The 4,311-nt window shown below is 39.2% G+C and overlaps 1 pseudogene; it reads right to left on the bottom strand.

Annotated features, from left to right (window-relative positions):
- Nucleotides 1-2,676: 2,676 nt before the first annotated feature.
- LOC143383752 (SIN3-HDAC complex-associated factor pseudogene) lies at nt 2,677-3,343 on the bottom strand (annotated as a pseudogene).
- Between the last annotated feature and the right edge of the window lie 968 nt (nt 3,344-4,311).

Raw genomic sequence — 4,311 nt, 5'->3', positions numbered from 1 at the left:
CCTAAGTGGCATGCGTCAGGTCTCAGTTTTGTATGACTAAATGGGGACAGTGCCCTCCATCATACAATAGACTCCAATAGTTTACCATCAATCTCTCTCTAGTTTCTTCCCTTTAAAATTTGAAGAATAAGATGGCACGAGAAAAAAAAGAAAGCAAGAGTGAAAGCAATAGGTTGTATTTGAGTGTGAAGAACAGGAGTGGACACTTGCAGGGGGCAGAGAGGATCCCAGTAGTGGTTGACCTGATTGTGCTAGCCTAGGGTTTTATTCGCTCTTGGGTCATAGTTGTTGGTACAAATTGATGCAGATCAGAGTTTGTAAAGCTCCTATGGCTGTTGGTCCACATATACACTAATGAGAGTTTGGGAAAATATGAATACCATGGAGTTTTCTTCCAGTCTCATTCAGGTCTAACCCACTTTTGTTTTCCCACTGCTCATTGGAAAGCAGGAGGTTAACGTCCTCAGTTCGTGGATACTCGGTGTTGTACCTGTGCTGTTGAGTGGAGCAGGCTTCCACAGCAGAGCCAGGCCAGGCTTCCTCGGTGGGACACTCTGGTGTTGCCAGGATTGCCTCCCCCTGGTGTGTTGGTCCTCAGGCCCACGCTGGCATGACCTGCCATGGCTCCTGCTCCAACCATGGGGGCCACTGCTCTGCTGCTCTGGGATGACTTCACTCTTCACTCCTTAGGAAGTGCCCCAGGCTACCTTTAGGGAGAGGGGTAATGACCATTCTGGCTACTTCAGGCTTAAAGGGGACCTTGAAAGAGGGATGGCAGTCATGCTCTTCCTATGGAGACCTGTTTATAGGTCATCAGTAGTAGGAGAGCTTGGGTTTGGAATTTGTTAGGCCATTTCTTGCTTGGGTATCTTGCATATTATGGCAGGTCAGAGGTTCATGTTGACGGTTGGAAAAGAACTGGATGAAGCATAATTGAGGCAGAGATCAGGTTAACACAACAATAAACATGGCAGTAATGCCTTTTATGTACAACACTTACACAACGGGCATCTACTAGCCAGTCCCTGCAAACCGTAAATATGGGTAACTAATTAAAGCTTAATCACGGCATAGCATATCAGTGGTTTGTGAGTGGAGGCTATTTATTTATTTTTTGGGGGGGAGTTCAATAAGAGGCTTTTAATAAGGATTTTAGAATTAAAAGCTCCAGTTTCAGCATTATCTCAATGTCCAGAAAGCCTGACTATAAAAGAAGTCAAACCAACACTAACCCCCTTAGTATGAACCCACCTTTCTTCTTAGTAAATTTTACTTTTAAATAATGGAAAAAAAAACCAAAAACCTCAACAGGTTAAAACAAGTCAAACACCTACTCTATGCAGATAGAACCTTCACAAAGGTCAACTGAAGTAATCCAGAGCTAAAACTGAATCGTGAAGATTTCAATGAAGTCACCAGTCATGTAACACAAATAAAGTCAATTATTTACACACTCAGGCAAGCCCGAAAAGCAACGTGCCCAAGAAGCATTAACCTTTGTTTTGTGCCATCCTGAAGACTTGCACATAGTTTAACATTTTTAAGAGTGTGTTTTCCACGGTGTGGTAATGCTTTGGTACTATTCATATAAGATCTCATCTATCCCACCTACTCACCTCTTCTCCAAGAGGAGATTTCTGTCGCGACCCCTTGCCCGCAAGGAAGACGCAACTCAGGAATCTTCTTTCAGCAGTTTATTCAGGCCTTGATTAAAGTATCTTTTAGTGACCTTCCTTTCTCTCTCTCTCTACCCCCGAGCGCCCAAGCACAGCCTAATAAAGCCTCCCACATACCAATCTTAAGCCGCCGCGTGGATCTTTCTTATAGGGTGGCAAGGGATAGCGTGCCAACTCTCCACAAAAGAATTTGTTTATCACAGGCCACAGTGGAAGCCGGCGCCATCTTCTAATGGCGGCCACAATCTACAACAATGGCTTACCACAGATTTCATTCTGCTTGAAAAGTTTCACATAAATTAAAATCTTTAACAAATATTAATATGAAGGAAGGTGACACAGGATGCAACACATACAGTCAAGCTTCTCTCTATATAATTAGAAATTACTTCCTCCGTCAAGGTATTTGCACCAAAAAGCTCAGTCTGTCCTGCTTAATCATCAGTAGTACAGGTTTGATTCATCAGAAAGTTGGAGAGACTCAATTATATCAAAATTATTAACAACTACCTCTAGGGGGCAAGACATGTTATTGAGTTATGACAAATCTACTAACATGAGGGAAAACAAGTGTAGCCAGCCATCTTTAAAAAATGCCCCAACCACTGCTTCTCAATATAGAAAGACTAAAAACTACATATGGTTTATCATACAACAAATCCCATCTGTGTCCCCTGAAATTCCCCTAATTTAATTCATTAGAAGGGGATTATTTTAAAAAAAAAAGACTTAAAGAGCACTTTACAGCAGCATTCAGCTTTCCTATGAAATACTCAGCATCTTAAATATTATGTACACTTCTTTTTTCTTTTAGTAAGCTAGACACTGGCTTCAAAGTTTATGGGACTGGAGGAAAAAATAACCCATTCAAAACTATTCTAGAATATTGTCTTTTGGCAGAATAGCAGGTATCCAAGTTAAAAATAGTAAGGTCAGTTTGTTGCTTTGTGGTCTTTTCAAAATTTAAATCATTTTTGTTCCCCTTCTACATAAACCTCAGTCACCACTCCTGAGTGGAGATGGGCAGAGGTTCGGGCCCCTGCTCCTCTGGCTTCTCTGCAGCTGTCTTCTTATTGCTGCAGCAAGGCTTGAACAGATGTGTGTCAATGAGGACTTCTCCAAAACCGCCTTTATAGATAATCCCACAACAAATTTTCTGTCTTTTCCAGTAAGTAAGATCTAAAAAGGAAAAAAACTGGTGTTCTATTAGAGCCAGAAGCCATTTCTGTATCTGAGCCATCATCTGACTGGTTACTGTAACAAGGAGATGGAGCTGGGGAGGCACTTGAGGTGGTACTGTGAGCATCAGAATTGTGACGTTTAAATTCCTTCTGCAGTTTACTGATCTGGTTGCTTTTTATCCTGTTTCCAGATAGAGTTTTTACTTTCTTTGGTTTCAAAGTAGTCTTTAGACTAGGTCCTGCCCTTGCATCTACCACATGATTCCAGTTTTTTTTTGAACCTGCTGGTAACTTCTTCCATCTTTTCACAAGCAGAACACAGGCATTACAGATGTCTCCTGAACGAGTCTCATGCAACCCAAAACAGCTCTGGAAGTCCTTTTCATAACGTTTACTATCAGTGAATCGAGAACTGCAGGACTTTGCTCTGCAAATACAGCAACCTTCTATACTTTGGTACATCTTTGGCTTATGAAAACCAAACATCTTTTCTTCTGGGCAAAAGCCTTCCCAAAACTGCCGATCCACGCGCAATAGCGTCCCCGAGGTACGGAGTGCACACCAGGCCAACCCCCTCCAAGTGCTCCCTCCTCAACTGCCTTAAGTGGAGGATATTTAAGACTTTGGAAGCATTAACAGAGTTGTTAGAACACACACACACACGCAAGCAATTCAGTTTTACTCTGGACATTGAAGTCTATGGAAACATTATCAGAGTTAATGTTGTGTGTATATGTATATGCCAATATACAATTATTATACATGTATGAATATTATATATTATGTACAAATGATATGTTTTATGTATTGTTATTTGTTATAATTTATACAATATATACATATATATTTCTATGTATGTTAAACAGATAAAATATTCTTAAATATATATAATTTAGTTTTCATAATTTCTTACACATACTCCTTAGCTATATTTGCTATATCAAATAATGTCTGATTTTTAAAATAACTTTCTAAATTTCTGTTACCTGTTTGATACAAGGATTCCATTTAGCTGTGTTATGTCTGGCTCTCTTGGAGAAGTTGACCAGGAATTTCACATATGTATTATATCTTTTGGGAATTCTTTTTAGTTATATAAAACTTTAGGATATATTTTGACAGGATCACAAAGTTTGCAATATAATCTGTAAATTCAGTTTCCAAAACCTCTGCCAACTCTCTCCATTACCCACACTCATCACTTTACCTTAATGATCTTTATGCAATTTATTTATAGTTTTCTTTTTAAATTAGTGTCTTGTGGACATGCTTGATGTTGGGATTCACTGTGATATATTTATGTATGATTATATGAAATTTCAGTCATTCTAATTCTACTTTTCTCACTTTTTCTTATTCTTTTTCCTCAATGCCTTTCATTGTTTTCTAGATGATTATTTGGACTAAATAATCAATAATCATATCAGTGAGAAATACTGGGTTTACTTATGTAG

This window comes from Callospermophilus lateralis, chromosome 18, assembly GCF_048772815.1.
Source record: "Callospermophilus lateralis isolate mCalLat2 chromosome 18, mCalLat2.hap1, whole genome shotgun sequence".
Lineage (NCBI taxonomy): Eukaryota > Metazoa > Chordata > Mammalia > Rodentia > Sciuridae > Callospermophilus > Callospermophilus lateralis.
The sequence above is the reverse complement of the archived record's forward strand: the minus strand, read 5'-3'. Positions and strand labels throughout refer to the sequence as shown.